Genomic DNA, 8,472 nt, shown 5'->3' on the forward strand with positions numbered 1-8,472 from the left:
TATCTCTTCGCTTCTAATTATCTCCTGGAAGAAGCAACAAAAAAGGTGTGTCCATAAAAAAATCCATTCACTGTTCTAGTTTTTTTTAAAAAAACTAGCTTGTTAGCACATAAAATACTTGCTTGTTTTAAAAAGGTACACATAATTTTTTACTAAAGATTTCAAGCAATTTTAGAAAAATTAAAACAGTTAAAACCACCAAGTTTCAGTTATTCCTATCAAGTCATACTTACCCTCCTCAATTAAAATTTCCAGTTCTTCGTGTTTGTTTCCCATAATCCGGCATTCGCATACAGACACTGGAGGTTGTATGATTTGTCTTTGTACATTTTTATGAATTTTGTTATGATTATTATAATAATATGATTAATGTTATGATTATTATTGTTAACATTATTATTGTTGCCCTTTTGATCAGTTTGGTCTATTCCTCATTGTGTCTCCCTTCCCCTTCCAACTCAGTTTAAAGCCCTCCTGATGAAGTTCTTCATGCTGTGGGCAAACACATTCTTCCCAGTCCTTGTTAGATGCAAGTCATCTATTGCTATTAGTCCTTCTTCCAGGAAGCTTAGCCTATGGTCCAAAAACCAAACCCTTCTCTTTGACACACCTTCGTAGCCAGTCATTCACCCAGAGGATCTTCCTTTCTCTTTTGATTCCTCTTCCAAGCACCAGTAGGATGGATGAAAAAACTATCTGGGCTCCAAAGTCCTTTAGTTTCCTTCCCAGAGCTTCAAAGTCAGAGGTGATTTCTTGGTAGCTCCGTTTGGCTGTGTCATTTGTTCCCATGTGGACAAGAAGAAAGGGATATGTATCTGTAGGTTTTATGAGTGATGGCAATCCTTCCATCACATCTCTTATCCATCATCCAGGAAGACAGCATACTTGGCAAGTCCATGGATCCTCCCGGCATATTTCAGTCTCAATCCCACATAGTAGGGAGTCCCCTACTACAACTACTCTCCTCTTCTTCTTCTTTTTGTAGGGTGTGGATTCAGCAAATGTATTCTGCTACACTTCAGCCTTACTCATGTCCTCCTGTGTGGTCTCCTCTGCATGCTCTCCAACAGACTCTTCTTCAAGTAACTGAAAGTGGTTTTATAGAGAAGAGTGTCTTCTTCTTTTGCTCTTAACTGTGATTCTTTTCCATGGTGGTTCCTCCACTATGTTTGTAGCCTCTGCACCATTTTCCTGCACTGCAATGTTTTGGTTTTCTTCCCTCAGGAGTGCCCCCTCTGACAGCTGCTGCTGCTCAAGAGTTCTATCAACGTAGGCTTCATCTTCCCTTATAGCCTTGAGTGTGGCTACTCATTGATCCAGGTCTCTGACCTTCTCTTCTAATAGTGCCACAAGTTTACACTTGTTGCATGTATACAGCATTTTACACTCAGGAAGAAAGATAAACATAGCACAACCTTTGCAGATAACCACAACTGAGTTGTCTCCACCCTCCATAAATCCCTTCTAACTTCTTTACTTTCAACTGTTTGTTTAGGATACCTGTCCCTCTTGTTTTGTTAGTTTAAATGTAGTTGTATGTATATCCAAAGGAACAAAAAAAATTTTGGGGGGGGCCTCCCATGGCGAACTCCCTGTTTGCTCTCCTGTTTGTGAGCTCTGGTCACAAGCTCCCTGGGTCTGCCTTTACCTTTATTTGTCAGCTGTGCTCTGCCTGGAGTCAGGAATCAAAACACCCCCCCCCCCAGAATTCACAGCTGCTACTTGTAGCCTTCAGCAGTAATCAGGACACTCCCCTTTCTGTTAGGCCAATCACACAGCTCTTCCTGTTAAGGACACACCCCTTCCTGTTCTGCTCAGCACACAGCTCTTCCTGTTAAGGATACACTTCAGGCACTTTCCTGGTGTTACTCTAGAGAAAATCCACTTACCTCTGTCTTGGTCTCCTTCCTATCTCTGCCGTGGCAAACTCCGTTTGTCTCCTCTCCCTGAGTTTTGGTCGCAAGCTCCCTGAGTCTACCTTTAGCTTTGTTTGTCAGCTGTGCTCTGCCGGAGTCTAGAATCAAAGGGCAAAATCAAAAAAAATTGCATTGAAGTATTTTCCAATCCTAACCTTTGCAGCAAATTTCAAAAATATTTTCAGTATTTTCTTCTCCCAAAGGATGACAGCTTTTGTTTTTTGCAGTGACACTACAAATGGCAACAACAGCAACTGAGTTGGCAGCCCAGCGGCCATTTTGCTTCCTGTCCAATACACGGTCCCTTTTGTCATTCTAGGCAGTGGGAAGGGGAGTAGTCATTTAAAATGTTTGAGAAATGTTGGCAATAATTTTAAACAACAACAAAAGTGTTCTGGGAAATTTTGGAACAGTGCTTAATTCTTCAGGATTCAGTACATTCCTCCAGTCTCTGCTACAGATGCATATGGTACAGCTCCTTCCCTGTACACGGGAGGAGGGAAGTATGAAGGAAGGAGTGTTGTGTCTGGCAGCAAGAACATTTAGCAAAGAAGCTCCCCTTTTTCTGCCCCATTCCCAGTGCCTTTTAGAATTTCTTTTGATTATGTTTTCAAGTGTACTTGATGGATGCTGCATTTGCTTTTTTTCCTTCCATTACATGTCTATTCATCACTCTGAAGCTCCCCAGCTGCCCACTCTTTTGATCTGAAAAACCTGCCCAGCTGCCCACTCTTTCTGATCTGAAAATGTTTTTAGGGCATTTCCCCATCATATAATTGAAGTATGGAAAGATGGAGCAATGCGTAGACTGCCAATTGCCATAGAAATGGTTACACAGCAAAAGACAAAATATTCACACATTTCTCAGCATCTCCTAAATGAGGGGAACATGAGGATCCTGAACTACAGCTGTGAAGATTTCTCCAAAATTTCACCTGTTCTGAAATTCTTTTCAAAGATAATATCTTTTTGATTAAAAATTGTTGAAATTTCCATGGGATAAATTTTTGGCACGGCACTATTATGAATACCAAGTATTGGTATAAGCACAGTGAGCCAGAGCACTTAGCTATGGACCAAAGGGCTGGGAACTTGAATCCCCACTATGCGAACTAGGAGAGGAGCTCGCCAAGAATGTCCAGAAAATGCATAGCTGATAGGCTTATGTGTCCTGCCTCTGGTGCAGTATTGGGCAAGCTGCAGCATCCCAGAACATCATTGGAAGAAGGGACTGGAAAACTCCTTTGGTGTATTTTATACCTAGAAAGCCCTGAGAACGTCACCATAGGTTAGAATCAATTTGACAGCAAGTAATTATTAATTCCACTTCAAAAATATGCATTTCAATTTAAGTTTAATGCTCAAATGGAATTAAACTGCAGGCTAATACAGTGCACCCTTGACTTACAGACGGCTTGACTTACAGACTTTTTGAGTTACAGACTTCTCTGGCCGCAAAATTTAGGTTTGACTTACAGACCAGAAAAAAACCCAAATGGAACAAAAACGGCCTGTTACGGGATTAATCGGTTTTCAATGCACTGTAGGTCAATGGAGACTTGACTTGCAGACTTTTTGACTTGAGAACCGCCTTCCAATACGGATTAAGTTCTCAAGTCAAGACCCCACTGTACTCCCATTACTTATAGAATGGAATGTCTACCTGTGGACCTACCAGAGCTTAAACAAACCAAAAGAAGGGTAGGATGGAGTAGAGACCAGAGCTTAGAAATCTAATTTTTAAGGATGACAATTGTCAGAATTCCGCAGGCCATATCAATGGTCATGCTAGCATGACGTTTCTCAGAGCTATAGTCCAAAACAGTAACTTCTCCAAATTGTCATAAAGACAGAAGTCTCATCCTTGCTGAAAATACTTTCCCCAGGGTTGAAAAGTGATTGAAACCACTGGATCGACATTAACTTCTGGCTGCCAGGAAATATCTGAGACAGGACACAGCAATATATAGACACCAGTCCTTAGCTGACTGGAATTACAGATATAGATTTCTGAAGACAAACGATTTCCAGAATGCAGTTTTTCTTGATTAGAAAAATCTCATAAAAATTAATAATATTCAAAGCCAAATAAAAGCAAGAGGACTGCACAGTACTTGCTTTCCAGCCGATATATCACACCATGCATGTGAAAATTTACTTTTTCTAAAATTAAAAAAAAAATTATTTAAAAGGACAGAAAATGTGTTTTAATATATCTTGAAACACACAGATCAGGTCTCATTTTACTTCATCAGATAACATCCCAGACACTCATAAGCTTTTCCCTTTTCAAATTAAATCCCCTTGTTGCTCTAGCTGTTTATGATGCCCATTTCCTTGGGAGTCCTCATGCCTGTGTAGATCTGGCCAATGAAAGGTTCAGTTACCACACGTTTCCATGAAGGTGCTGATTGGGTCCTTCCCTTTCCTTCGTGCCTCTCACCGCCATTAGATTCAGCTAACAGGTAAAGAATGTCTGGGGACCAGTCTATAATACAATATAAGAAGTTGCAATATGAAGAGAAAATGCTCTTCTCCCAGTACGAGCAGAATTGTTTGGGTAGATGCAGAAGGGTCTGGAGACTCTCCCTCTCCCTCTCCCTCTCCCTCTCCCTCTCCCTCTCCCTCTCTCTCTCTCTCTCTCTCACACACACACACACAAACACACACACACTACACACTTATGGTGATTTTATCACAAAACCACCAATGAATTCAAGATTCTCTTGCACAATTTCCTAGGACCAAGGGTCACCATATTTTCAGTGGACTTTATCGGCAAATAATTATTCAGATTTTTCTGCTTAATTGACAACTAGAGAAAAAGAACCCACTGCTAACATTAAAGTTTCCATAGGAATTTTTTTTTTAAAGTCAGTCAGAAGTTGAGTATGACAGAATAGATGGCCACAGAGAGGCTGGCCTTCCTACCACCTATTTTTCCTTGCATTAGATTCCCTGTGGCATTTGTGCAGTGTCAGTACTTGTTGATTCCTTCCATTACCTGATTTTAATTAACCTTCTAAAGTCCCTTTGTGTGGCTGCTGATGTCAGCTGCATCTCTGAATAGAAGCCACCCCTGTCAATAATTTTTGGAACAAGCGCCTTCTGAATGGGCCCAATGAGCCGGGAGGCTGTTTCCTCTTTAATCCCACATTTAATAGCACGAGCTGAAGATAATGTGCAGCTTCTTCAGCCTCTTTAAGCTTCGTTCCATTTGACATATCCAGCCCTCTTTTGTCAGCCTCACAAGGATATTCCACCTCAGTGTACTCCACATAAGATTCACTTCAGAAGTGTCATTGAGATGAAACAGTCAGAATGCTGGGAGCAGCAACGCGAGGCTTCAGCCTACATGACCAGAACTGACACTCCTCTCACATGCCTTTGTGACTGTATACCTTCAGTGAATAAAATCATTTTACTTTCTAGAGCACTTGTACAACTGCAGTCATCAAAGCACAGCCCACAAATACTGCTGTTGTACACACACACCCATACTCCTATATGGGAATAAGGACATGTTTCCATCAAAGAATAGAGGATTATAGATTTTGCCATGGCAACAAAACATTATAAATTCATATGAAAAGGCATTTATTTCTCATACTTACCATTTCAAAAGGGGCAACGCTGCATTTTCACGTGTTTTTTAAAAACTGTGTCACTGCATTGTGTTCCATATTATTATAATGGAAAACATTATAAAAAACATTTCTGAAAGTTTTTTAAAAAAAATCATGCAATTATTGCATGACAGATTATTTCATGATGACATAACATAGAACATTGATATCCTACAAACACTTCTTATAAGAAATATACATTTTTCTTAACATGACAGAGGAATGGTAGATGATTTTAAGTTATTAGGATGGCCATTACTGTAGAAACTCATGCGCAGGTAAGAAGTTACTGATTATATGCCTCCAATGTTTATGTTGTACGTCTGTGAATATACATGTAATTTTATGTTGTTTGTTTTACAAAGCTTTTAACTTTTTAGAATAGCAATTGATTCATAGATGAATGAATGAATTCTTTGTTTATGAACTCAACAAAATACTATTCAGTTCTAGTGGGAGAAGATAAGGCTCCATATACATAGAAAGTAGAGATAACATTTCCAAACTTCATGTCACTTCTGATTCTCACCCTACTCTAACTTCTTCATATTCGTGTTTTGAAAACATTAGTAGAATATGAGTTTTGTGATATGTGCCATAAGGTCAAAACCAAATTATAGTGACCTAATTGTGTTTTGAGTTGAGATATTTAATGACTAGTTTTACTATGAGCAACATGCCCTAGTGAATTTCCATGGTCAAGGGGATTTAAACCTAGGTCTCCTGAATACTAATCTGTCATTCTCTCTTCAACACCATACTGGGCAGTAGAAGATAGTAAATATTAAATGATTTCTACTTTTAATCCACCACCTCTTATCTTTCTAGGGTTTTTTGGCAGGGTGCTTGTGGCCATGAGATTGAAGTCCTACAATATTCCCAGGTGTCATGATCCAACCATTACTCATCAAGATTAGATGCTGGAGACATATCAGCCACCATGCAAGCTATAATTCAAAATGCAACTTTTCCTCTGGCCAACCAACTCAGCAGAAATCCATACCCTCCAATTCTCTAAGAGCCAGGAGCACCAGGTTTGTTTGTTTTTTAAGCTCAGTAATGGGTCTCATTTGAAATAAACCTGACAGCTCTGCCATCGTGGATTCCTCAGGTCATAGGATCCAAAGATACTGTAGTCTGTGCCAAAATTTTGATACAGAAATTTAACCAACTTTAATGACTGTATAGAATGGATGTTGGCAACAGGGTCCCTGTGGGCACTACTACTAGCTACTGAAGCACACCAAAGAATTTCAAAAAAAGATTAGTCTTTATAGACTAGAGCAAAGTTTTTGTGTATGTGGATCTCATGAGAAGCTATTGATAGTTCTAAAGGAAATGGGTATGCCTAATCACTGGATTGCCCTGATGCATAACCATTATTTTGGAGAAGAAGATACTGTTATTACCGAATATGGAGAAACAGAATGGTTTTCCATAGGCAAAGGTGTCAGATAAAGATATACTTTATCTCTTTGTCTATTTAATCTGTATGTGATATATGGAAAAATGGATTAGACTGAGCCGAAGAAGGAGTGAAAATTGGTGGAAGAAACATCAGTTATTTAAGATATGCAGCTGACAGTCTTACCAGCGGAATACAACAATGACTTGCAATGACTTTTGGCAAGAATGGAAGAAGAAAGTGCCAAAGCAGGACTGCAACTGAACATTAAGACAAAAAATTATGACCACAGAAGAACTGTACAGCTTTAATGTTACAATAAAAAAACTGAAATATTTAAACATTTTGTACACTTTGGTTCAATCATAAATCCAAATGCAGACTGCTGCAAAAAAAAAAAAGAATTAGACTGAGATTCAGATGAACAGCAATGAAGGAACTGGAAAAGATATTCAAGCACAAGAATGTTTCAGTGGAGACAAAGGCCAAGATCATCCACAATATGTACAGGTGTGAAAGATGGAAGTGAAGAACAGGTGGGTCCTAGGTCAAATCAAATCAAGCATGAACTCTTTGTTGAAGCAAAAATGATGAACTGATGTTGTGATACTTTGTGCACATCATGAGAAGATGAGACTCACTGGAAAAGTCAATAACATTAGGAAAATGTGAAGACAGCAAGAAATGAGGAAGAACAAATATAAGACGGATTTACTCCAAAAAGGAACCCACACATATTCTTGCAAGAGCTGAGCTCTTAATTACAGGACATTTGGAGTCCTATTTCATTTATAGGGTCACCAGAAGTTGAAGGTGAAGTGGCACAATTCAACAACAATGTAGCCTGATACTGTACTGTGTAAATCTTAAGGCTGAGCAGAAATCCCTTCTTAAGCAAACTGTCCATGATGCTGCAGTCTACAGTGTTCTTGACGTTTAAAAAGAGTTCTGTAGTGTTCTACCTATGATTCAAAAAATACAGTACAACTTAATTATATCCAGGTAAGTAAATGGACTTAGAATTGGAGTCAAATAGAGCATTTTCTGTATAGGATTACTTTGGCCCGCAAAGGTTTTGTAGGATTATTAATAACAGCTATGGGAAAGGCTAAAACACTGAGCAGAAAAAATGTAGCATAAGCAAACCTGGCATTAACTATGCCCATCGTGTACTTGCACTTTGGACATAAGGACCTTATACCACCACCCGCTGTCAATCTCTTTAGCTAATGATATGTGCTATTTCACTTCTTTGAAGTCCTTACCTTAAGGCAGATGTAAAAACCTATCACTGGATCTACAGTATAACCAGCACATAACACTCTTACTGATTTCCTCTAAGGCTTCTTAACATTTAATGTACATAATATAATACTCCATGTTAACCAGTTAAGCTTCAAACACCTTTTTCTATTTCTATAAAGATAGTGGCTGAAATCCAGAAGTAAGCTGAACTAGAGCAGGCCCATTGAATCAATGAATCTTATGGAGGAATTGATTCACCACATTCCCATTGATCCAATGG

The 8,472-nt window shown here is 39.1% G+C and overlaps 1 long non-coding RNA gene across 1 annotated transcript in view; it reads right to left on the minus strand.

Annotated features, from left to right (window-relative positions):
- Positions 1–8,472, minus strand: part of LOC140705666 (uncharacterized) — a 36,585-nt gene that overhangs the window by 9,634 nt on the left and 18,479 nt on the right. Inside the window, exon 2 of the long non-coding RNA XR_012085114.2 lies at positions 1,890–2,014. This is a non-coding gene — a long non-coding RNA (uncharacterized LOC140705666). The remainder of the gene's footprint in view (positions 1–1,889; positions 2,015–8,472) is intronic.

The sequence above is a fragment of the Pogona vitticeps genome, chromosome 3 (genome assembly GCF_051106095.1).
Source record: "Pogona vitticeps strain Pit_001003342236 chromosome 3, PviZW2.1, whole genome shotgun sequence".
Taxonomy (NCBI): domain Eukaryota; kingdom Metazoa; phylum Chordata; class Lepidosauria; order Squamata; family Agamidae; genus Pogona; species Pogona vitticeps.